Raw genomic sequence first — 27,410 nt, forward strand, 5'->3', positions numbered from 1 at the left:
ATGTCAAACTGCAGGAAAATCACTGGAGTTTTAAGAGGCAGACAACTACACCCACACCACGTGTATGCTATCGCTATTTATTGTAGTGTAACCTGTCAAGGATGAAAACATACAGAAAATTCTGAATCAAGCCTTGTAATCATCCTACTTTTGTTAAGCCTGGATTGACAGCTTGGTGGCGTGATGGTTAGTGCTGTTGCCTCCCAGCAAGAAGGTCCTGGGTTCAAATCCACAATCTGGCTGGCTTGCAGCGTGTAATTAGAGTTAGATTAATTGGTGATTCTAAATTACCCATGAATGCAAGAGCAAATGGTTGTTTGTCTCTATGAAATCATCAAGCCCCATATTGGTTCATTAAGCAAGACTAGCAGTAATTGCCTTGATTAACAAAGTATTTGTTCAAACAACAATATTTTGTTTTCTTAAAGTTTTTGACTTGTGTAGAATGAATTAAAACAAATTTCACTCTACGTACTTAAATAAATCACCTCAAGTCAATGCAAGTATACTACGTTGATCCAACGTAATCTGATTACATTAAACCACCAAATGCCAAATGTGTTGGTTTGACATGGTCAAAAATGGGTTATTGTACTTGGTTAAATCATGTGGAAAAAGGTGCCATGATTAAATTGTGTTCATCCAACAACAGATTTTTTTGAGCGTAAGGCCTTAGCTAACACTCCACCCTCTTACTCAAATATGAAATATTATAGCTCCAAAAATGTGAAATAATGGTGAAATAACCTTTATATATTAACTCATGAGTTTTTAACCAATGTAGTCAGTGCACAGTGTTTGTCCTGCTGAGGCTGGTGATGAGAAAAAATGAAAACTAGATGTTAGCAAATAAAATGTTAAAGGCTCACTAAAATGTATATGATGTGAATATCTATACCAAATTGTTGAATAGTTGTCTAGACATTTCACACATAAGTATGACTATGAACCTTTTCATACAAGTCACGGGATCACCAAAGCCATTATGAGTCATCCTGAGGACAGAGTGAATGTGAGTTTCATGGCCATGCATCTAATAAAGCATTTTTAGAAACTGGAAATGCAACATAGCTGACCACCATTCTGCTAAAATGACGCCATTCTAACTTTCGCACATGGGTCACTTTTGCTTTAATGTTCCTCATGGTTTCCTTCAGATCCCTACGTCATTGGTGGAGAGAGCCACAGTACACATGCAATATTTGCCATACGTGCAAAAGACTTGTTGCACTTGAAACTTTCAGTGTCAGCTCTGGTGAAGTGTAACCACACTTTTAAATCTCTGCACGAGTGTTTAGTAGCCAAACCCAATGACAAAGAAGGGAAGAAAAGACTATTCTTAAAATATTCAACACTGCATGCAATTGTTAAAATTGCTCCACTTTCAAATTCCTACTCTTCAAGCAGCACAAGACATTGTGACCCAAGTTTCCAAGGAGAAAGCCTGCTAAACAAATACATACGGCTCCGTGTGGCACTGCTGTTAGACGGGGTGACTGCTCATGAACATTTACACTCAATAAGAGAATACTTAAATGCAGTTCTCCAGTGTTTTGATTGGGCACCCAGACCCTGCTTCACGGTGGTTTGTCGTCACCTACATCCAACGCCTCCCAACATCCCGTCTATAACAAAAAAGTTACAGCTTCACACCACGTTGTAAAAGTCAGATCATATCGTGAGGGCATCTCTCCATTAGGAATTTGCACCAACATCAGCTATTAGACTGTCTTAAAAACAATGATGATATTTAATGGAGTGTATGTGGATTTGATGTGCAGGCTGTATTGTGAAATGATTTGATGGGAAAACTGCAGAAAGGAAACCTCAGGACCATATGGCACCAAGAGTCCCAGCAGGCTGGCAGCTCTCATGATTCAAGATGACACTGCTTCAACTTTCCAGCACTCCCATCTCATTCTGCTATAAATTTTAATGAGCTGGGGTCACTTGATCCATTGTAGTTATTTTAATGATTTGGCTTCATCCAGTGAGGTAAACAGGAGAATTTGCCAGACAAATTTAACCCTTTAATTGTTACAGGGGAGGTAAGATTTATTAGTAGGGGGTAGTTTTTTGGGGCTGCAGCTGGTGTGACTAATCAACAAGAATTTGCACACTCACTGTTCCCTTCGGTCATAAACACATTTTAATTACGTTAAAAACTGTGTGGCTTTTGACTCCTGCATCCCAATTCTGGCTGGTACAGTGAAGCAGAGATAAATAAAGTCCAGATGTATTTAACATAAATGTTTTACAGCAGTCTATCAACTAAACTGACTAACCTGTCCTCATGTTGCATATTTCTGTAGCCATTATCATTCACCAACCATTTAAAAAGTTACAACTGACTGTAAGCAAATAGTGACTCATACTTGAAAATATGCTGAAGTGGCTGGAACAGTGTTTGCAATTTAAATATATTCTTTTACTTATGAAAGCTGTACTTTACCAGGTACCTTTGTAGTTCATTTTAGTTTTAGTGTATGCTTTTCCTCTGTTACACAAATACACTTACTGCAGCCAAAGTTACCAATATTTCTTTATGTACATATATTTGTACAAAAACATGAATTACCAACAATAAGTCACACGAATCACAGTTGGTTTATTACCTACCAACTGTTAAAGGGATGCACTTTATAACAAACTCACTCATGCCTTGGTTTTTGAATTTCACCCATCCTGTTGTAGATTTGCTGTTGTGCTTGGGGTCATTGTCCTGTTGAGTGACCCAATGGTTGATTCAATAAGTGCCAGGCGTCCAGGTCCCTTGGCTGGAAAAGAAGCTGGTATGAGGTGTTTGTGGTCATGTTTGTGGTTTGTTCAGATACAGTTCTGCAAACCTGAGCTGTGCTGCCATGTTGAATGTAGAGAGACGAGGTTTCCTCCTGGAATCCCTTCCATATAAGCTATTCTTGTTCAGTCATTTTCTAATTGAACTGTCATGAGCTTAACTTTCAACATGCTAAGTGAGGCCTGTGGAGTCTCATGTCTAGCTCTTGGGTTTCTTGTAGTTTGTCTGAGTGTTGCACAGTCTGACCTTCGGGTCAATTTCTTGGTACATCCAGTCCTGGGAATATTGGCAGCTGTCTTGAATCTTTTCCACTTTCTCACTGCAGAATGATGGGATTCAAATTGTTTGGAAATAGTGTTATAACACTTCCCAGATTTATTGTCAGCAACATTTTCGTCTTTAAGATTATTGGTGATGTCTTTCCTCCTTGGCTTCCTCTTTCCTCCTAACTGATACTTGGCGTCTTAATTCCCAGGGAATCAGTACAGGTGTACTTAATTTTTCACAAGACTGCAGAGTCCTGGCTAAATCTGAGCTTCTTCACTCCAAACAGCTGCCTGTTTCTGAAAATCACACACACAGGATCTTTAAAGATCCTTCTTCCTACTTTTTACTCTGACTCAATAAAAGCAGCTTTGCATGGTTCACAGTTCAAAATAATCCTTACTCATCTCACACTGGGCCTTCCTCCATTAACTCGGGTAACTTTCTTCTTATTGACTGCCTCTCACAGAAGTGCTGGGCAGGGCTTTGGAATCACAGCCAGAGGTGTGTGTCTGATATGACCATATTGGGTTGTCTAGTCTCACACAGAGCCAAGAGCAGAAAAATAAAAACAGTCTGAAGTCTGAGCTTTTGGTTCACAGGAATTACTTGTACATGTACCGACTTCATTATCTGAAACTTTTAATATGATCATTCTTCATCGTAGCAGTATATATAGATGCCAGAAAATGGGGAAAAACAATGAGTTCATGTATTTATTCTCAAGTAAACTATCAGGTTTAATTTTGTTATTCATTCACTGAAATAAATAATGGGACATTTGCATTAGAGCTGGTATGAAAAACAACAAATAAATTGAAAGTGTAATAAATCACAGAATTTCTTGGTTAAGTCTTTCAGCATGCAGTCAGACAGACCAGGAAACCAAGACTGGACAGTTTGCCCTGCTAACATCTCTGCATCCTGTGTCTCTAAATGACTCCCAGGCGGCATTTCCTCCCTCGCTACCCGGAGTGGGATTTACAGCGAGATTATGGAGCTCCCCTTTGACCCCAGGGCCTATGTTCAGCAAGAGCCAGTTTTTTTCTTTTTTTAAACAGATTCGCCCTCCCTCCATCTATTCATCCACCGACTGCACTAAGAACAATGGCTTATTCTCCTGCGCCAGCGCTCCATTACAGGGCCTGTGGCTTGGCAGTGCAGCAGGCCTCAGATTTCAACCACATGTACTGCACTCAAATCAAAAGAGTCAGCCCTGGCAGTGCGGCCTCATAGCTGAGGGAGACACAGAGAAAAACTATGAGCAAGAAAGAAGTGAGAAAAGGGAAGAAAACAGGGAGGAGAACTGAGGAAAATAAAACAAGTGTGATGTAAAGAGTAAATAGTTGAGGGGATAGGGAGAGTGGAGAAACAGAGGAAATATGGAGGCAAAGAAACTTGACAGATTAGGGCTTTAGCGCCATAAGGTCAGGACACTGAGAGGTCACCTCTCGAGGGAGCCATTTTGGAAACCAGTGAGGAATAACCTCGCCTTAACCCCCAAGCAGGATGCTCTCATTGAACTCTTACTATAATTTTCAAATCCCACAGACAGTAGCATCTCAGTGGAATCTAAACACGTCAACAGCGCTCATACAATCAGGTTTGTATTTCTCGGGGCCATCCATCATATTCTAAATGTGCTCGCAGTCAGCTGGGACCTGAAAGATTCGCTCGAAGCTCACGAAGAGGTTAAAAAGTGAGCAGAAAATGAAAACACCGGGTGTTGCCAGTGTTTTCCAAATGATTGCTCAGTCGTCTGGCACTGAAACCGGTGTCTGCTTGGGCTCCAGCCGATACATCTGTACCTCGGAAGTTCACTGTCAAAAGCAATTTGAATGTCAGAGGCGATCGTGTCATTAAAGTGACAACCCAAACTTGGATGCTTTCACCTTTCTTCCCCGGTGTGAAAAAGAGGTAGAAAGAAACATCACAAACACATCGTGATGTGTTCGGACACATGTTTTTTCAATGAGATCTTCACGGCCGACAGGTCGACCCTGCCGATACTTGGATGCAGTTTTGACATTCGACATGATCCATCTCCTTTAATTTGTTAGCGTGATGCAGCTTTCATTCTTCATATTTCATGGAAGAAATACAAAAAGGGTTTATCGCCGCATGAAATACAGAGCAGGAGCTTTCCTGTGGGAAAGCAGCCTGGATTATCTGAGTACTCAATCTAACCAAATTGAACGCACAAATTGCAACGACACAGAAGTCCCGCTGACATCAGTCTCAAAAAGTGAGACCACTTCTGTGGGAAAAAGTGCATTTGGGGACAGCTAAGGTAAATGTAGGCACATTAAGTCTTGGCCTCAGCTCTAAGGTTGTTTGTGAAATTAGTGGATTGGGCGTGGAGCGAGCAAAGGGGGGATTTGAACCCACTCTATGAGGTAAACTTCAGGCCTAACAAGAGATATAGCAGCCTGACACCCCAGCAGATGTCTCATAATCTCAGGAGAACATCCTTGCTGTTTAATCTTAATTTCTTTTTCCTATATTCACAAACTGGTGGATTCCAAACCACTGTTGCTTCCTTGTTGCTCAATCTTACTACCAGCTGGGGCTGAAGGTGAAGTGCAGCAGTGCATCAATACTTAGTCAAAGAGGACAGAGTGCATTCAGTCAGTGTCCTCTATTGTGACAATTTCCTGCAAATGGCTCACATCTGCTCCAATGAAATTCCCCTGAAAGTCACGATTGTTTGATGTCAAGCTGTTTGATGTCAGTTTGGATTTATTTGGACAAAATGTGTCAGAAAAACAGATTGTGCTCAAAGTTCACGCCCTGCACGTTCTAGATTTTGCTCCATAAATCTGGTCAAAGCTCACCACAGATGCAGAAGAGCCCCATCTGTTGTTGCTGAATCTAGATCAAATGCAACTTGCAGACAAAATGATACAATATGAAGATCAGCGGGTCTTCTAGTCCTTTTGCCAAATTGTTAATCTTTATAACTATAAATAAATAATGCGGATGCTCAAAAGAGAAATAAAAAGGTTACAGAACAATTATGTTGCTAAAGTGTGAATGGTGCCAAGGAGCCATATGGAGCTGCTTCACATTTACTTAATAGTTACAGCTAGGCTAAATATAAGTAATGTAGTATAGATTTATAGCCTTCACCACACAAGCTACTTCTCATGAACGATTAGTTAGATGATGTATATCTAATAACTGGCAGATATAACAGTAGTGTACTAAACTGACAAAGTTTTTATCAGCCAGCTGTTATAGCTTATATTTTTTCTGCTTATATTGAAGTTCAAAAATTGACATTTGAAAAATATTGCCTATTAATGATTATTCCTTCAGCTGCTCCCTTTAGGTGTTGCCGCAACTGGTCTCATCCATCTCATCCCACTTCTATCTTTTTGTCACACAAGTCTTCCTTCACGGCTCCTTCAATGAACCTCCTCTGTGGTCTTCCTCTTTCCGTCCTGCCTGGGAGCTTTAGCATCCGTCTTTAGCATCCTTTGTTTAATATATGCACTATCCATCTTCCGCACACCTCAGCCTTGCCTCTATAATTTTGTCTCCAAACCACTCAACATGACACATTTCTAATCCTGCCCATCCTGGTAAGCTCTGCCACTTCCAGATCAGCCTCAGGACTTTTACCCATTGCCATCTCCAAACCATACATCATAGCAGGATTCCCTACCAGCTTGTAAACCTTCCCTTTCACTTTTGCTGCTATTCTTCTGTCATAAATCACCCCTGACATTAGTCTCCACCCACTCCACCCTGTCTCAGCGCTCTTATTCATCTCTCTTGTGCACTGTCCATTGCTTTGTATTCATTTGTTTTAAACTAATATTCCCCCCAAAGAGAGGGAGGATGCAATCAGTTCTGTTTGTCTGTCTGTTAGCAGTCTAGCATTCACAGTTTTCAAAATAGCATGTTCAGATGTTGCATGATGGTAGATACCAATAACAGTTCGAGCTAATTTAATTTAGGCCGTGGAGAGAGCTGTATAAGACGCTTTTTATTTCTTTTCAATACGACACACTACAACATCACAATAATGACATAACAGACTTACAGCCTCATCTGTGAATGCTGTTGTTTACCTTTTGATTTACCTGCTTATAGGAAATCAACAGTAATTCAAATAAATACTTCTTACAACCAAGTTATGCTGAAGAGCATCTCTGAATGCACAACCTTAAAGCAGATGGGCTACAGCAGCAGTCCCCAACCCCCGGGCCTCGGACCGGTACCGGTCCGCGAGTCCTTTGGTACCGGGCCGCGAGAGTTGAGGCTCAGGTGTGAAATGTATGGTTTTCAGGGTTTTTATCGGTTTTCAGCGTTAGTTTGTTATCGTTTTTATCGTTTACTCGGTTTTCCTGGGTTTTTTCACGTGTGTTATGAATAAATCTTCTTTTTTTCAGTACCGGTACTAGTTTTATTTTGTTGTATTTATCCGCGACACCTTAAAGGCCGGTCCGTGAAAATATTGTCGGGCATAAACCGGTCCGTGGCGCAAAAAAGGTTGGAGACCGCTGGGCTACAGCAGCAGAAGACCACACTGGTGCCACTCCTGTCAGCTAAGAGCAGGAAACGGAGGCTACTGTTCACATGGGCTCACCAAAATTAGACAATAATAGATTGGAAAAATGTTTCCTAGTCCTTGTGTTTCAATTTCTGCCACAAGATTCAGATGATAGAATCAGAATTTGGCAAAGTGCATGCATCCATCCTGCCATGTTTCTACAGTCCAGGCCGGTGTCAGTGGTCTAATGTTCTGAGGGATATTTTCTTGGCACACTTAGGAGCGCTTTGTACCAACTGAGCATCATTTAAATACCACATCTAACCTCAGTATTGTTACTGACCATGACTGTGACCATACCATTATGACTACATTGTTATACAGTATTACTCCTGATAGCTGCTTCAAGCAGGATAAAGTGACATGTCAGGAGGATTAAATCAAATGTGATGGAACGGGAGAATTAAATGGATGTGGAGCAACTAAGTCGATATGAAACAAGCACCTTGTTGGATCTTTACCTTACATGAATAAGTAAGGCAGTTCTACGGGCAAAAGCAGGCCCAACTTGCCACTAGTAAGGTATACCTAATGATATGGCCAGTGAGTGTATTTATGTCCAAATACAAGAAAAATGGACACTCCAATGTTCTGCTAATTAAACTTTAGCATTGTAATAGTATCTACATTATTTCCAGCCTGTTTTTCTGTGTTTTTAATTAACTGTGTTTTCTGAGGCTGTCTTTTGCATAAAGACAGCCTCCAGTCTCTAGAAGTCCTTCATATAATCATGTTCACACATGTTCCTTATGTGTGAAAGGAAACATGTAAGCATTCCTGGGAAGAATAGAAGTGTTTAAAAGAGCAACAAAATCTAATTAGAAAATTAGAAGTTATGTGTAAAATCAGTAAAAACATCATCATCACATTTAACCCAGACACTGGATCCCAGTGCTCTAGGAACACTTACGTTTTGCTTTCACCATTTGATATTGTTTACATCCATTGAGATGTAAAATATATTTGGTTCCATTTTTTGCCAACAGCAGTGCACACTTTACACGCACCTACACTGCCACTAAAGGGTGGGATAGGTTTAAAACACAATTACAGGTCAAAATAAAACCTTACACAAACGGGGGAGATTGTGTTTCTTTATAACTGCATCTCCATCTTTACATGGCCTCCAATTTCAGCAGATTCACAAATTATTTTACTAGTTAAGGTATTTAGTAAATTTTTCTGAAGGAAACCACTAGCATAGAATTGATAAAAACAATATATGCAATATGACAGCGAGCACAGAAGGACGAGGTCTAGTGTATTCACATTTGGTGAATTTGGGATTCATCTACACACATCCCTGAAAGACAAAAAGAAACTCGCTGATATGATACTTCCACTCAGTGAAACACAACCCACCCCAGATTTCATTAGCTAACGTGAATCTTCTTTGGGATCTCATTGCCACAACAGTTGGCCTGCCAAGGCTGTCGTTGGAGATGACAGAAAAGTCCTGGTCTGCTGTTTTTCTTCAAGAATAATGTGTTATGTCTTCAGCAAGTGGCTTCTGTAAGGCGATTTGACTGCCCACACTCCCTCTTGCCCCTTGACTTTTCCCTCATTTTTCCAAGTAGGCCACATAATTTAGGTCTGTAAAACTGGCTACAGTTAAAATGCTTGGTAAATCTCCAAGTCTGACTACTGAGCGCAGACTCCTGACAGACGCCGACCACACCTGTGCCGTTCACACAGCCGTTATTTAGTGTTCTATGGATGCTTCACACCAGTGCAAGAGATTAATAAAATCTATTTAAAACACTTCAAGCTTCAGTGCTGTACAATGTAAAACAGTATGGCTTTGTGGCAGTGTGTGAAAAAGCAAACACTAACTTGAAAATGGTTACTAGCTAAAGTTCATGTTTGGAGTCTATATTTCACCGCGTACAAAGAGTTAAATGTTTAATAGCCAGATGAGGGCACACTGACAGATTCAATTAGGAGGCTGTTTTCGACGCGTGCAATATTCACAGTGTTTCTGACAATCCCCCCACCTCCCCCGACTGAATAATCTGAATTATGTCTTTTCATTTGCCAGGACCTAATGGTGCGCTAGCACAGCTTGAATTCCTGTTAGTCCTGGCCTGAGCAAAAACTAACAGAGAGGTATTTACATTTAGGGCTCTGAGAGTACTTCTCCATGTGGCACAAAGGTCTGACGGTAAGAGAAGTGACCTTGTGGTCAAAGGGTGGCATTTTGAATAAGTGAAGCAGCTGCACTAAAAAGGAAAAAAAAAAAGAAAAAGAGAAAAAAAATCTCCCCGTTGCCTCGACCCTTCAAAGGCTCTTGAGCAAGGCACTAAAAATATTAGCACTTGATCAGAGTGCATGTTTAGCTAAATGATTATTAGTTTTATTCACATAATTTTAACAAGTCAGACAGAATGATGACTCAATAGTTGATATTTATTTGATGATATTGATATATTTGATATAACCAGGTATTTTGCTAGTACCTGTTAAATATGAAAAGAAGCTTTTTGAGTCAAGTATCTGTATTTAAACTCTAAAGCTGGTCATTCTTGGCTTTGTGGCTTGCTAGCATTGTCATTTTTAGTAGTGTTTGGGTTAGGTAAGTTTGAAGTGTTTAGCTGACGTAAGCACGCTATAGAGAGATAGCATAGCAATGCTTATCAGTTTTGCCTTGTAGCAACCTGGCTATCTCACTGATGCAAGATGAATGTTATCATTTTTTTTCTGTGTGAGTAAAAATGATAATAATACTTTTGTTGTTACAATCAGACCTAGATTTATTTTAATGTCACCAAGGAAATAAAGCTGCAGTAGCAGACTAGTGTAAAGCAAACCGAGTGTTAGACTTGTAGGTAGGTTGTAGTTTAAATTTTTTTGGCTTTTCCTTTCCTTGACATTGGCAGCAGGACTCTATGTGATGACATCTCAAGTACTGATTGGCTGAGGCAGATGTTATCCCATGAGAATCATGCAAATGTTGGTCTCCACAGGACAAGAAAAACCACTTGGCTAAATCGGGATGTGCACTTCTTTGAAAAAGAAAGTTAAACATGTCAAACAAAGCAGTCTCACAGCATTTTAGTTTAAATCTAATTTCATTGCATTTCTACATTAAATTTCAAGGCTTGACATCTTTCCCCCTTGTATAGAGATCTATTTCAAAACACAGGTAACAGGTGAAGTCAAGTTGAGTTGTATGGCTCCAGGTGGTTGGATGTCTGAGCTACAAAAACAACAACCAAACCCCTGAGCAGCAGTGAAGAGTCCAGCAAGAGATTCATATGTTCTGCATTTCTGCTTTACGGTAACTAAATATGCTGTTGGAGCTCCTCTCTTTACTTAGACTGAGTGCACAGAGGCATCTACATATAAAATCTCTTTTCTCGTAGCAATAAGTGAACACTGCAAAAGAAAATGAGACTCTCCTTGTGCGGCTTCATTAATGGAACTTAGACAAAAGCACCACACACGGCAACGTGCCGACTGAGGAGGGATAACGATGGCGACTCGAGTTTCGGATTTCTGACCACTTGTCCTGAACTCCACAGCAGAAGTCTCTCATGGAGAGAGGGTGCGATGACAAAATGCCCATAAATGCAGCAGGAGGATAATGAGTGTATTTAGGTTAAATGGTCTGGAGAATCACACAGGGATACACAAACACTGCTTTAAGCTAATTACTCCCTAGATAACTTGTAAGAAATAATAACAATGATTTATTTGTACAGCAGGTTTTCAAAAACAGCTCCAAAGTGGTGCAAACACAAGACGTCATGCAACATTGATAAAACAAAAAAAGAAACTAATGGTTTGTTTGCTAGAAAAAACAAATAAAAACCTTTAATTTATGCAGAAATTAAAAAAAAAAAAGAATAATTTTCCTTCCTACGTGTGGTCACGTATTAAATTTGTTTATTTGCGGTACGCTCTGTACTGTAAATTATTACGTTATGCTCGTGGCTTGGACTAATGAATAATGGATTTCCATGACGTTTGATCAAGAGCAACAAAGCCATTAATCAACCGATGAATGGAGCTAAAGAACAGTTACAACTCAGGTAATGCAGAGCCTTAAACTGGGGCCACCAACAAGGCTTTTTAGTGGTGTTATTTTCAAATTAAGTGTGCATAGAATAAGTACAGGTTATTAAAGCTCTGGACAGCCAGTTGCAGCTTGGCAGGCTGTGGGCAGTATTAAAACAATGCACAGGGCAATTATGCTCGGCCTGGCTATTAAAAAAGCTACAGATGTGTTCATACTAATCACTGTGGTTATGTTACCCTCCATTTTCTCCTCATTTTCTTCTTCGCCACTCAGTCTTTTCATACGAACGTGGGTTGAATGCATGTAATTGTTAAAACCATTTATGTTTTAACTAAAATTGCACTTTAGTAGTATTTTCTGAGACAATTAAAGCCCGTTGTGAACTGCTCTGATAAAAAAGCTTGATATGAGTTGTGCACATTTACTATTTAACCTTTAGCAGTCAGTGCCATTTCTCTTGATTTATCTTGCTTTTGTTCTACTTCTCTTGTACAGGTTTTGATATGTGAATTTGCAAATTTACACTTCTTTTCATTTGTTTCTTTGTGAGTGCTTCTCTGGAAAAGCAATTGGCCACTTTTGGGACAAAATAAAACTGAATCTTGAAGTATAAAATATTACCAGAAACACTGTGGGATCCTCTATGATCCAAATATAAATTTAAATCAAGAGGTTTTATGTCAGCCTTTGGCGTTCTTCTCTTTCATTGTTGCATACATGCATTGAGCACATGTATTGTACTACTGTGTGACAATAACATCAATTATCCAGTAATATGACTTGTTTTGTAATATAGCTTGGCATATAAGCACACGGGGACAATGTGTTCTTCACAGAGCAATCTATCATGTTTACACCACTTTCCACCTTTCCGATAATAGACCCTTATTTAGTTAATATGCCTACAGACGTTTTCAGTGGGAAACCCCTAAATTCTGTTCTATAATCTGATGATAGGATCAGCTGATTTTCTGCAGCTCACTTGCTGTAAAAACAGTGTAAGTTCTAGGTGGATTGCTCTTGATGAAAGAAGCATGGTCTAAAAGTCATTTATTGGCTGTGAAACCTCTAAATGTGTAGATTTGTTTTTCTCAGGTCTAACGTTACATATTAAAAGGTTTGAATAAGTTCCCTGTTGATTTTCTAGTTCAGTCTAATGTGTGCTGTGTCACAGTATGAGTTTATACCGAATCCACAAGATTTTATGAAATGCTCCACAAAAACACTTAACAAACAACAGGAAAAACAACACTGAAGGTAATGAGTCTAGATTCTAGATTTCCTTTTCACTATTCATTAATGTGAAGACAAAGTTTTCAGGTTACACCCTTACTGCTTACGTAAGAATTAAGAGTGGAAGTAGCAGCCACGAGCTGTTCATCAAATGAATTTGAGTAACCTACTATTTAACATGCTAACTGAAAACTGTAAAGTTCATGATGGTACAGTTAGAAAAAGACTGAATAAGTATGGCTTGTTTGGAAAGATTGCCAAGAGAAGAACACGGTAGCACAGCTTAGGTTTGTAAAGTTGCATCAGAACAAACCCCAAGACTAGTGGAACAATGTCTTCTGGACAGACGAGACCAGTGTGAAGGTGTTTGGCCATAATGCACAGCACCATTTCTGGCAAAAACCAAACACGGCATATCAGCAGAAACGCCTCACTCCAACTGTCAGCATTGTGGTGGAGCCCATGGTGATGATTTGGGCTTTTTTTTCAGCAACTGGAACTTTGCAATCATTGAGTTGAACATGAACTCATCTGTATTTCAAAGTCTTCTAGAAGCAAAAGTGAGGCCATCTAAAACTTGGCCTTAATTAGATCATGCAAAAGGACAACGATCCCAAACACGACAGCAACTCTACAACAGAATGACTGAAAAAGAAACGAATTAACGTGTTGCAACAGCCCAAATTAAAGTCCAAACCTCAACCTGTTTTAAATGCTGCGGTACGACCTTAAGAGAGCTGTGCATAAATGGATGGCTGCAAACCTTAATGAACTGATGCATTGTTGTTAAGAAAAGTTGGCCAAAATTCCTCCACATTGATTTGAGACGCTGATAAAGTCACACAGAAAACAATCACTTCAACTTGTTACCTCTAAAGATGGTTTTACAAGCAAAAACATTGATCCAAAAATCGCCCTCAGATATATTACATTGACAGTTTTCATTGATTAAAACTTAAGAACTGAAAATTGTGTTATATCAATAACTACATATTAAATCTTGTAATGGCACAATGTAAAAGTAAGTAAAATTAAAGTGCTCAGTGATTTTTGCCAGTGACTTAATGCCTTTTAGCAGTGAAGTTCTTCACTGGCTCACTCGGTGGATTCACAGTACATTAGTTCACACAGAGATTCCATTTAAAGACACAGGTGATTAAACTTCGTGCAGCCTTTGCATTGCATATAAATATACTGTAAACTTGTATGTAATGTTACCACATGGATTAGCAACAAATGGAAAGCAAGGCTGAACTTCAGGGAGAATGAATGGTGATACATGTACAGTACTTACTGATGTTAGTTCTGTATAAATTAGGGCATTTGGGCAATGATGTAACCCACATCAATAAGGTATTGACAACAAATGACACGGTCACTGATAAATGAACCCAGCCTCCTCTGTTTAGGAATGTAGGCTACGACAGGAATGAAGCTTCTAGGTAACTGAACAGAAACAGTACATGGTTAGTATCCTAACCTATCCGCTATAAAGATGCCAAACACTGTTAAGATTCACTTTGTTACTTGCAGTAAGGGTATGTCTTACTGTCCTATGTTTCAAACAGTGGCTTAAAGAAAACCAGATCCGTTGTCTTGATCTGATTGAACGGTGGATGGAATTAGCTAGTAGCTAGATTTCTCTTAGGAGATTAATGTTTTTTTAATCAGAATACGATTTTTTAAATACATGACCCCTAACAGATAATTTTAATTAAACTACACTAAAAAAATGACAAAATACAATAAGAAATACAACAAAAAACCACATCAGTTGTGCATTTGTGTATTTGGCTAATACATGAGCAAGAATCTCAAGTTAAGAATAAATATAAAGAAAGCTTCTTGCTTTGGTTTCTATCATTGACAGCAGCTGAACATGTTCAGCTTTGAGTGGCATCACAGAAGACAGAAGTTTGACGACTGTAACATCAGAAAAACTCACTTTGAAACTGTCGTCGTGACCTGCTGCAGCACAGAGTGTGAGGGACGATGGAACAAAGTCTGTTTCTAACTCCTGTGCGCTAATTATTTTCACCTACAGAGCAGTAATTTCTTCACAGGTCTGAGCAGTAAAAGCATAAGAAAGCATTTAAAGCGTTGAAGCATTGAGACTCTGCTGTAAAACCGTAAGCCAGCTGGATTCAACCGACTTTACAAGTCTGCACTGTGCCATTAAATTAAGTGTTGCGCTGTATACTCAAAAATATTTTGTTTTAAAGTAATTGACTCGGTCGGGAAAAAGCATGAATCATTGTCAGATTTGCTGAATTCTTGAGGTGACACACAGATATACAACATTAATAGCACCTAATCTGTATTATGTTTCATATGTTGCTGAAATTTCCCTCGATTCAACTCAAATTATACATTTGCCAGTAAAAAAAGCAACACAACAGATGTGAAGTAACTCTCATGATCCTTCTCAATCTTCATAAAGATTACAAATGGCTACATGATTTAAAAATTAGATAAAAAGCAGGAATCCATCTGTAAAGAGACATGACTTCATACAAACTGGAACGTAAGATGTACTCCAGTATTCCATATTTACTTCTGTTTGGTTCAAAACATTCAGGGGTTTTAATTGGCCACGGCCGATATGGTTGCTGGGTTTAATTTCCACGTGTATGATGTCACACACTGGTAAGACCCGAGATGTGCCAGCAGTGACAACTCTGGATGACTAATCTTTTACGTGCCGCTGCCAGAAGCCGAGGGAAACAGCAGCAGTGTGCCTACCAACTTAAAACACTGCTTAGATTTTCTTGGAACTAGTGTGTTTTCGTTGAGGATTCCCATTGGATGCTTTAAATCAGAGAACTTGTCAGCAAACGTGTTTATGAGGCAGAGAAATGCTGAAGGTATTCCAGATTTAAGTTGTGCATTTCTTCTCATGGACGATGAAAATGGTTTTTATAAATCAAACTTTGTTGGCATTTTAGAATAAAACTTTTTAAAGTAAAACGAGTCCGCTCAGTCTGTCTCTAATTATTCGATACCTCTGGGGGATGAAAATGGTGGCTAATGACTTTAAAATATGTCAGCTGCAAAGACTAACAAGAGCTACAACACCACACTGGATAAAAATACAAAATACACAGAAAGGATTAAAAGAAGAAAAAATACAACCCTACTTTTAAAAAAGTCAGGACGCTCTGCAGAATACATATTAAAAACAGAATACAGTGACTTGTAGATCTCATAAATGTTTCACATTAGAATACACAATAGAACATAGAAAACATATAAATGTTTAAACTGAGGACATTTGAGCACATTTTGATTTTGGTGGTAGGAAGAACATTTGGCTACCACTGTGTAGCAAGTCTGGGAACTGAGGAGACCAGCGAGTGGACTTTTGGAAGAGGAATGTTGACTCATTCTTGTCTGTTACAGGATTATGTCTGCTCAGCAATCCTGGTTCTTCTTTGTCGTACTTTTTTGTTTCATGATGCACCACATTTTCAATCAGTGATCGGTCTAGATTGCAGGCAGGCCAGTTCAGCACCTGGACTCTTCTAGCCTTGTTGTTGTAGTATGTGGTTTATCATTGTCTTGCTTAAATATGCAAGGCCTTTCCTGAAAAATACACCTGGATGTGAGCATATGCTTTAAAATCAACAGTGTTGGGGAGTAACGGAATACATGTACCGCCGTTACGTATTTAAAATACAAAATATGAGTAACTGTATTCCGTTACAGTTACCGTTTAAAAAGGTGGTATTCAGAATACAGTTACTTTGTTGAAATAAAGGGATTACACGGCGGTATTTTCCTGTTTGATATGTTCAGCTATGCCCTCTCTAGTTTTGGTAATTCCACGCTGGTGGAAACCCAAACAAAACACGCATTAAGAGGCTCAAATGCCCGTGTCTCAATCGCACGTCTCACAATGACCTTTTTTTTGTTGCCAACTTTCATTCTTTCATAGATGTCTAAATTAGTCATGATACCTTGTAACCAGTTTTTCCATGAGCTTCAGACGATTTCATGAGGGTAACATGAAAATTTCACATGTTGTGCAGAACAGGAAATAGTCCTCTTGAGATTCGCACTCACAGCTGACATACTGTATGTGGTTTAGGCTGCCTTGATTGAACATGAGGAAGGTAGGAAACGTAAATGTTAGCTCCTCTGTTGTCACACTGGTTTAATCTCATATTGCACAGAATTCATATTTGAATGCTGAGAGTTTAAAGATATTTTCACCTCTGTTGGGTGAGTCCTAAATTTAGGGTCGCCAGAGCATGTTAAGCAGCTGATGCGGAGAAATCAGTATCACTGGGTATCAGACCTCATTTATTTTCTGCTAAAGGCATAAAGCAACTTTGGAGTAATGATGTGGGCAAAATTTTGACTTGGACCTGAAAATCAGTCTTAATCAAATGTGGAACTCTACAGCATCGTACATTTTAAGATGCATAATAAACCCGTTCTCTGTGTTCAACACCTGCGCAGAGACAGTGATCCTTCACTCAGAGGACATCCGTACAAAGACTTCTCTCATAATTGATTTCCTAAAGGTGGGATTTCTCTGCCACGAGCTGTAAATTAGGATGCAAATTATCTGCAGCTGAGGTTACTGAGTGCAAAAACTCAGTCTACTCCTAAAGGGATTTTATTTTTCCACTTTGCAAAGATGAAAAAAACATGACTTTTTCACACTGTAATGCTGTCTTTAATTCATACATGAAGCAAGTACTGACATTTTAAGCGTCTGTTGATGAGTGCAGAACAGTTGCAGTAGCAGGTGGGAATGCTGTAGATACCTGACGCTCTGTGGAGCTGTAATAAATTCACTGAGACGAGAGTCTGAGAATCAGTGCATGTGGCCTCTTTTCATGTGTGCAGTTTGAATGGAAGTAATTCTCTGGGTCTTTTCAATACGCCAGCTTTGAAGCTGAACACAGTCATCAGTGATTATTTCACGTGTCATATTGGTGTCACTCTTGGCATGGCGATCTCAGTCCAGCTAAAATACCCTAACTGATAAAAATGACTTCAGATAGCATGGTGCGCATGGAAATGGTTACTGTCTGTGATGATCCCTGTACCTTTCATCTAACGCCAACAGCTGGTTAAAAAGAGAAGGATGTACTGTGTCATGTTTCGGCTGTGTGCAGGCAGGAATTGGACCCAAACGCAAACTCACTGGAAACAGGGCTGAACTCAAAATGGCAGCTTTTATTGCTGAACACAAAAGTCTACAAAACCTAAACTAGGAAGAATCTAACAAAACACACACAGGGAGCCACAGGGAGAAACACACAACATGAGGGAGATCGCGACACAGAGACACAGAGAAACAGAGAAACACAGGGCTTAAATACACTGGGAAATAACGAGGGGAATGAGAAACAAAACCAAAATGTCCATCACAGCAAAAAATAGTCAAACACAAAATGTCCATGAAAGGCACAGGGGCCCTGGAAACCATTCAAAACAAAACAGGCGGGCCAATAACAACCATGGGTTGCAGGGAATAGAATCCAGACACATAGTTCAGGGGGCCGACCCCGGTTCCGACAGTACAGAAGCCAAGGGGAAAACACTTCAGGGGGCCGACCATGCGGACGGCAATGGCGGCAACGTGGAAACACTTCCGGGGCTGCCCTCAATAGCGATGACGTCCGGCTAGTGGCCTGGAAAGTGGCCGGCGATTCTGAGGTGCAGAACGTGGCCCGGGCGGCAGTGTGGCAGCCACAGGACCTGACGAGGCAGGACCAGACGACGGCGTGGAAGCTGCAGGTGATGGAACAGGAGGTGGCTGGACGGCTCCTCGGGCCCTCCAGCTGACGAGGCATGCGGCTGGAGCGGTTCTCCTGAAACCCCAGCTGATGAGGAAGGTTGCTGGTGGGGCTCTCCAGAACCCCCAGCGGATGAGGCAGATGGCGGCGTGGGAGCCGCGGAATGCTGGATGGGATCACTCGAGCTTCCAGCAGGGGCAGATGCAGGGGCAGAGGGTATTGGGAACCCCCGGCTGAATGTTAAGCTGACCAGGTGGGTGAGTGTGTAGCTGACTAGGAGACTGAACCGCTATAGGGGCCTGAACAGCGGACTGAACTGAGGGTGACTGCACTAATGGTTCAGGTGCAAACAGAACTGCTGCTGATGGAGCAAATGGCAACAGGAATGGGCTTGTGTTTTTTTATGCCAACTTTAGGTGCTAAAGTTGCCAACAAATATTTAATACTGTGTTAAAACCAACTATATTCAAACATGAAGACTGATGAAACCCAATTATTTCCTTATTAAACAAAAGAAGACATCTTTCTGTTATTACCTTATGGTTTTAATAATAATGGATTGGATTTATATAGCGCTTTTCAAAGCACCCAAAGCGCTTTACAATACCACTATTCATTCACTCTCACATTCACACACTGGTGGAGGCAGCTACAGTTGTAGCCACAGCTGCCCTGGGGCAGACTGACAGAAGCGAGGCTGCCATATCGCGCCATCGGCCCCTCTGGCCAACACCAGTAGGCAAGTAGGGTAAAGTAGGGACACAACGACCAGGACAGAGAGCCCAGGGATCGAACCGGCGACCTTCCGGTTACAGATGCGATTCCCAACCCCCTGAGCCACGGTCGTTTTAACTTGTTTTACAGTGATACAGTCTTCAGCAGATGACATCAGCTGATTTGCTGCAGTGCATGTGAATTGCAATGAGTACAAGTCAATATATCATGTCAGGGAAAATATTCAGTGTCAGGATGTTTGTTTTAAAAGTTTTGACAGCATATTATTACTGTGGTATTAATCTTGGAACAATCTGATCTGTTTCATGAATGTATATCTGCTGTATTAAAGCTTGTGGGAACACACCGAGGATGTTGTAAATGTACAAAAAAGCATTTAAAATGGCTAGTAGTGTGGATTTTCTCTTTATACAAATACAGGATGTGACCTTTGGGGGATATTGTTGGTAGCAATTAATCACTGTCATCTTTAAGGTCGTAAAAAAGTAATTATCAGCGTGATTCTGATTTCAATTTGGCACAGATGTAGGATGGGGAGTTCCCCCATATAAGGAGTTGTCTGTGATCACCAATTGTCCCTGCGAGCCAGGAAGTATAAAAACCAATCGGTTGTAAAACCACCGTTTTTAAGAGATTGCATGAGAGTCATGGTGGGTTGGCAAAGGGAAAACGTCTCATCTTACAATAATGAGTCGAAATATTTCTGCTACAGTAAACATGAATATAAACAACATATTGAATTTGTCAGCATACATTTCACGAGTATTTCCTTAAAACTGGAGAAACTTGAGGCTGTACACAAGCTGCAGTACTTTCCATCTCTTTCTCTTCTGCTGCTCGCAGCTGCAGTAGCTGTTGAATGACTTTCGCACACAAACAGACATGCAGACAGTCGCTCACTCTCTCGCTCACACACACACATACAGGATCAGGACACCTTGAATTCCAGTTATGTTTAACAGAGATTCTTCTGCGGTGTTTTGGTTGGACAGACGGGACTTCTCTCAGGTTTTTTTTGACATTTTTGATTGATGAACTTCTTGGGATATTGGATGTCTGGTTAATTAGAAGGCTGAAATGAGCCACTGGAAAATAGTCTGTGTTGCCTTTGGTTTCCCTCCTCTCTTCTTGTGATATGAGCGCCACACATCATTCTCTTCCCCCGCTATGACTGAGCTTTCCCAACATCCAACTTATTCAGTGTGTCAAATTAAATATCAGAAATATACCCTGAAATATTACCCTAGCACATTTCCACTGAAATGGAAATTAATAGTATGAAGAAACATTCTTTAAATACCTTTTTAGCCATAAAAATTGTTGGTGGTAACCATAAATGATACATGCATGATATATGTTAAATATCGGAATCATTTCTTTTCTATGCAGGCTCTAATTGAATAGCTTTGCTTCCCAGAGCGCAGTTGTTCATTGTTTTATTCCTGGTGGAAAACTGAAATTTCATAGTTATGGTCTAACCTGCCTTTATATTTCTAAAGTAATAACCTGAATCAAATGAGGAATGTAAGATTAACCTTGTTTGAACCTGGTCTAAGTTAAGACTTAACACTAGCAAACTTCATAATGATATTAGATATAAGTTCATTAGAGCTAAGTCATTGTCTTCTTTTTACAGCTCCATCTCACCCTTTCCTTTGCATCCTCTTCTGTCACACCAAACCACTGCATGTTCTCCTCACTCGCTCCTCCCTCTTTTCCTCTTACCTCTTGTAAAACTTCCCTTTTACACCTTTTGCCATTCTTCTGTCTCAAATCACCCTGGCAGTCGTCTTGTAATTACTGCCAAGTAACAGACTAATAAAAAAACAGTAATATTACTCCCCAAAACTAAAGCACTAACTACTTGGACAGGCTGTACCTTATAACAGGCCACATTATTTGTCAGATAATTTCATTAAAAATGCTCCAAAAGACTCTAACTCATCTACCAGCTACATGTGCCTATTTAAGCCGTGAGAAAACTTGAGAAAGCAGTAGATTTTTCTATCTATATTTCCCCTGCCCACTGCAATTAGTGCAGCTGGTTAGCTTAAACTGTCAGATACTCTTCCTTTTCCCCCATGAAACACTACAAATGCACAGCTTGGATCACATCGTCTTCCCTTTTGCTGGAATGCAAACAGAAAACAGGCTTTGAAAAGGTATGTTGTTCTCACAGGGGCTCAGTAGTGGGCGGTTAGGCTCAGGAAGTCCTCCTTCTTTCTCTGGTCCACAAGTGCCTACTGTTATTCATCTCACCTGTCAGTGGTTCTGTTGTTGTGGTAGCTGATCGTTACAGGCTAATATCTCATTTCTTATTGTTTTCTCCACAACTGCTCCCTAGAAAATAAAGGATAGAAACAACGTCACCTGTCACCATCTGGTCTATGAAATTACTGACGACAGACAGCCGTAAACCACTTGGCACCATTTTCTCTCAGCATATTATTGTATTCCCAAACCTACACCACAAGACTGAAAGATTTATGAAGTGAGACAGACTGAAAAGGATGAGTTTAGTGTTGACCTGTGCTAACATATGGAGTTTACCACAGGAGAGTTACACAACACTTTATGCATGAAGACGGGCCCAATAAAAATGCAATTTGTCACTTCAGGTTCAGCTTTATTCTAGATTTTTTATTCTGGGGAAACCTGCTGAGGTTTAACAGACTTTCGATATGAGCAGCAACGGCCGCGGCGGCTAGATGTCATTAACTCAACTACTTCCTCTGTCAGGTACATTACACTCCATTTATTTGTGTCTCATAAACGTCTAATTTGTTAACAGCCTGGCGTATTTGGTGACACCTGGACAGATACGCTTACCCAAATAAAGCACACTTTGTCAATTAGAAGGTGCATACTGACTCTGAGCTGAAGAGAAGTCTCTCTGTTCCCTTTTTCTCACACTGGCAGAGAAAGAACAAATACCTCGGCCATGTGTTACAAATCAAATGGAAATGATGGAATTAAAATGAAATGGGGCACTGAGATAACCATTTAATTAGCGCTTGTGGTAGCGATCAGGATGAAATCCAAGAGTAAAATCGTGACTGTTGCTTGACTACTCCTTATCCAATCTGTCCTTTCAAAGGACTCATTTCACGCCTGTTATAACGCTACAGCACCTGGTGCCTTATGAGGATATGGATTTCTTATATGAAAATTTAGATTAGATTGGATTTTAGTGGTTTCCTATCCACTCAGCTTTAAGACGCCAACGCCCAAATAAAGAATGTTGACAAATTGAGAAAAATCGACTTCCTCTGACTGCACACTTCACCGGCCGGTGTTAAGTTTTTACACCCTTTGGATTTAAAGAGCCATGAAGGTATTCAGGAGTACCAGGGGACGACCTGAAGGAAAATAAAGAAATCTTTCACCTCAGCCTAAACACGGGTGCACACATAGTAGCAAAGGCACATAAACAATGTGAAGTTGGACTGATCGCACAGTTTCAATCAGGCCGCGTAGCCAAAACACAAATGTAAAGCTTTCCGGGAGTCAGGGGCAGGGCCTCCTGAAGCAGCTGAAGTGCTTAGAGTCTTGTCACATTTACAGTGTATGTTTATAATCATCACCTCCCCGACTTGATGAAAGGACAATTAACAAGATGGTGACTATCACGCTCATAATTCGGCCGACGTGTTTCTCTCTCATCAATTTCCCATTTGCAGTTTGCTCAGAGAAAGTATTTGTCTGTTTGAAAACAGGAAGTGGGTTCACAGAAAAGGGCCTCCCGAGTCTGAGAGCTGCCAGACTGAAGGGTTGCAAAACTTAACCAGAACAGGATAGGAATGGATTGTATCTAACTGGATTTTATAATCTGTGACATGCCATAAACATATCACCAGTGGGTTTTTTTTTTTATTAAAAGTGATAAGACCATTGTATTTTACTTCTGCTGAAAAGGCCCAGAGACTTTTTTAAAACTATTTTCAGTTTTTTTATGCTGCCAAGGCGAGCTTAGGCCAAGGAGGCTGTGATATGTGGCTCTGGTGTGTACTGGATAGTTGTTTTTATAGAATTAAACATTCGATGCAGGCAATAGGGGAATACTGTGAGTGAAATAAGCGCTTGTTTTCTTTATAAAACAATAAAGTGTTCCACTGAAGTGTTTAAAGTCAACGCCTACAGTCTGGTCAAAAGAAAGCTTTAGAAGTCATTGCAGTTCTGCAAAAAACTAAGTACACCCTTACTGCTTTGACAGGAATTAAGAGGGTTAGTAGTTAGCCGAGTGCTGCTAATCAAATGCTCTTGATTAAGTGATCATCAGCAAGTGTGGGCAGCCCTATAAAATCAGACATTTTGACTGGCCTGAAGCATTCAGGTGTGTGTCAACACAATGACACAATCTACCCATGAGTTGGCATCACAGCAAATTCAGATCATTTTCACAGAAACTGCAAAACAAAACAAAACAAGCTTGTTGGGATGGGTTGCCATAGCAGCAGAGCTTACTGTAGGTTTGCACAGCTGCATCTGTTCAAAGCACCAAACTTCAGGGAAAAATATCCTTTGGACAGACAAGACCAAAGTTGAGGTGTTTGGCCATAATGTAGAGCTCCACATTTGACAAAAAACAAACACAAACACCTTAAATTATTTAGTGGTGGAGGGCTGATGATTTGGGGTTGTTTTCAAGCCACAGGATCTGGTCAAGTTCACATCTGATAACTAAATGTTGACCTAAATTGGGTCATGTGACAGGACAATGAACCTAAGCACAGCAACAAACCAAAAACAGAATGGCTGAAAAAGAAAAGAATAAGGAGCTCCTTTTCCATTAGTACCTACTCGGTTCGCCACAGTTTTCAGGGTTTAGGTCATAGTACCGAGTACCAGGTACTTTTTTAGTAGCTGCTTGCCCGGGATTCCAAGCGATCTGAATGTGACTTCATCAGACTTGGCTGGTCAGTAGCATCACTCGATGAGTTCACAGGAAATGGCTACAAAAAGCAACACCGTGTTACTCGAGTTTGATGAAAAGCCACAGATCCCAAGCAGTAGGTATATTCTTGCCTCGACGTCCACCTTTTTTGTAGCATTCTTGTCGCTATTAATTGCGTCGCAGGACACTCGGACGTACCATAAGAGAGTTCAGAAACCCAATGAACCAAAGTAATAATATGAAAAAGAGAGGGCCAAAATTCCTCCCCACTGAGGTGAGAGGATTAATAAAGTCACACTGCGGTGGATGTAGTGCCAAGGGTAGAGCAGTTCATTTGTTTATTTGAAAGGTTGGTGGTTCGATCCCTGCTTGTTCTAGTCTACATGCCAATGTTTCCTTGGGCAGAGATACTGAACCCCAAGTTGCTCTCAGCTGCTCTCTCATCAGAGTGTGAATGTGTGTGACTGTTAAATAGAAAGCACTTGGTTTCAAAAAGCATAAAAAAGTTCCTGTCAGAACAGGTGAACAACGGATGCTCTACAAAATGCTTTGATTGCTTTTGAGTAGAAAAGCATGGTGGGAAAAACAGGGCATTTGCCATCATACAAAAAATAATTACTTGATGTCACTACTTACTTGATGTTATCACTGTGAAAGGTGGTTCTATCAGCTATTTAATCATGGAGTGTACCGAAAGTATTTTTTATATGACTGTATTAGTGAACAAGCTTATCCTGTTAGCAAATGGACTAAGCAAATGTATTAACAAACTCAATAAATAATGTTAAATGTAATTTTGAGAGCTTTGTTCTCAAGAAGATTTATTAAATGATGTACAAAGGGATGGAAAAAGAACTGCTGTGCCCACAATCTTAAATTAACACAGCAATGCTACTAATTGGTGTAGGTCACTGTGACCATGGAAATGTTTAAACCGCCAAGGTCAGGTTACGTGGCACATGAACACGAAAAGGATTAAATTCAAGAGGATTGGAAGTCATTTAATGTGGATTCTGGGATTCATTCTTGGGTTAGTAGTTTCTTCACCATTCAAGGTAAATATGAAAACAAAAAAGCATCTTTATAATCCAACATCTATAAAACACCTTGCACTGGATATAAGTAAAACTTCAAAAAACGCAAAACATAACTAATACACACACACGCACTACAGCATATACTGTTTCCATCTTCAGTCCCGTCTTTTCAAGTTTTCACTGGGTCAGGTTGATTTATTGGGCCCACATTGGTCCTTAATTGGATACTTAATAAGCCATCTCTACATCTGCCAATTCTTAAATAAGGGCAGGGATGTGTTTAAGTTTCCCTGATTCTATATATCTGTAAACTCTAAAATAACCTCATCAGTCTGGCTTTCATTAGAAAGTTTAAATGTCCCACCCATGACAGTTTTAAAGCTCTTATAGAGGACAGGAATACAATCCAGTATTTCAGATTTTTTTTTAAAAAAGGAATGGAAATAGACATAGTGATATTCATGCATCTCAACCTTCAAGTTGTGTAGTGCAACACCAACTTAAGCTTTGTGTTTTACAACAGATGAAGAAATATGCATTTGTTGAGCAACTTGGTAACAACACAGTCAGGAAGTGTTCAACAATCCTGGGAAGTCAGTAACCCCAATAAATTTTCACTCTGACCTTCCTGACCACGGAAAACCTCAGAATGTCGTCCTGGGAGGCTGAATGAGAGGCACTGGTGAGTTTTTAACCACATTATATCATGTCAGTGTCACCGAAAAAAATTAGGTTCATGATTTTTTTAAAAAACTGTAAAAACAAGACATCGAATTTATTCTCTTAAGAATAATTCTGGCTTTTAGCAGTATTTCACATATTCACTGTTCATGCTCAGTGAAATATATTTGTATTTTTAACACAAATATGTTCGTAAAAGTCGCATATCATCTGTCAGTTTGCTAGCCTTCAATAAAATGAAACATCTGTGTGATTATAACTGCTAACAAATGCACACATATTTTCCCTTAGAAATAGCAGTGCAGTATATGCTCTTTATTAAATATCTTTATGTCTTTTTTGCATTTACTTGAGCACTGACAGTAGTGAGAGGGATTTTGTAGTTAACAGCTTTTCTCCACAAGAGTTCCTCATCACAAATACATGAAGTATTTTTTGGAAAAGAGTCTATGGAGTCTGACCTTGATTAAGTTTTGGCCGTTTTATCTCCATTCCTTTATTAAGTGGATCGGGTATCAGACACAAGACTTCACATATAGGCAGTGATTTTTTTTCCTTTTTCTGTTTTTAATTGTGATCTTGTTTTTTGGATGAATTTATGTTTCTGCAGCAAGTTGCTCTCAGACCATGTCCACAGTTAACTGCAGGGATTTGGATGCAGATCTTTTCCTCAACCTTTTGGCCCTTTATCTGGACTAGAAAGGCATTTTTCTGTCATGAAAACTAAACAAACTCTACACTGTGGTGAGCTTTGTAGGATTCTGTCATAGAGAAGAAGAGGAAGGAGACAAAATGACTTCTGATTGTTCTGTGATGAAGCCACAACATAGCTGTCTGTCACTGAAATTATTGTTGTATGTTGCAATAAACAATGTTTTCTAAATGGAAGGAAGCTGAAGCAGAAAGGAAACGGTATACCATTTCTTCTCCTGCATTTCTTCAGTGGCTCATTGCCCGTGTAGATGAAGGTATTTGTAGAAATGCCCGGTGTGGATGCACGAAAAAGGCAATTCGGCTCGGTGCAATCTGCTCTATAAACTAGGATTAAACTTCCATGCCAGTGCCACAGACAGACTGTGATGTGGTACTGAGCTGAAGCATCCGAACTGCATCTCTAGTTAATAAAAATCAGACGCGCAGAAGATATTCAACAGCAAAGTCGTCAGTAATTGTTAAACTTGAACTGTTCATTCACAGAATGTCATTTTAACGTGGAAAATGTGTCAGGTTGTGGAAGGTTGTGTCATTCTTGGCTTTGTGGTGAACTTGATTCTGTCTGGCAAATATTTTGCAGAAGTATAACTCTGTTTGAAATTGCTTCCGCTGTCGAAAAGCTGTGCGCCGCGAGGCCAGCCAGGACTTTATTTCCTGCTATTGACTGCTAGCCTCTTGTTTTTACCTGCTCAAACAATAACTTGGCACAAAGCCTTTGAGCAGGAGACG

This window comes from Aulonocara sp. 'chitande type north' Nkhata Bay, linkage group LG2 (assembly GCF_057382095.1).
Source record: "Aulonocara sp. 'chitande type north' Nkhata Bay isolate Kocher_YH1m ecotype deep benthic linkage group LG2, A_spYH_male_GT1.1, whole genome shotgun sequence".
In the NCBI taxonomy this organism is placed as follows: Eukaryota; Metazoa; Chordata; class Actinopteri; order Cichliformes; family Cichlidae; genus Aulonocara; species Aulonocara sp. 'chitande type north' Nkhata Bay.